This window comes from Sinohyriopsis cumingii, chromosome 15 (genome assembly GCF_028554795.1).
Source record: "Sinohyriopsis cumingii isolate HCF-2022 chromosome 15, ASM2855479v2, whole genome shotgun sequence".
NCBI lineage: Eukaryota > Metazoa > Mollusca > Bivalvia > Unionida > Unionidae > Sinohyriopsis > Sinohyriopsis cumingii.
In genome coordinates this window covers 130,721,033-130,721,398 of record NC_142975.1, presented here as the reverse complement: position 1 = coordinate 130,721,398, position 366 = coordinate 130,721,033, and positions in this window count along the sequence as shown.

Sequence of the window (366 nt, the reverse complement as noted above, 5' to 3'; positions counted from 1 at the left end):
GCACAGATGTTCTGCTGGGTGGCAGAATGTCAGTGGCTGCAAGCAAGTATCTAGCCCTGATGTTGCCCATTGATGTATCTTGTAGTCAAGCTTGAAACATCATATTTACAGCAGCATGATTTGGCCCAGGTTTATTTCTTTTTATCTCCTCAAAAAATTTATACTCTGGTGACTTAAAAATGCAGTTTGTACACATCATTGTATGCTTCTCACTTTCTTTCATTAGCAGTTTGGAACTCTGGTCTCTCACAGATGTTGACTTGATTACCATGGCGATGAATTATATCATTCCACATTTAAACATTTGTTTTCATGCAAATGATATGTGTCCCATCATGCTCATTCAATTCTATCTCGTTCAGGTCC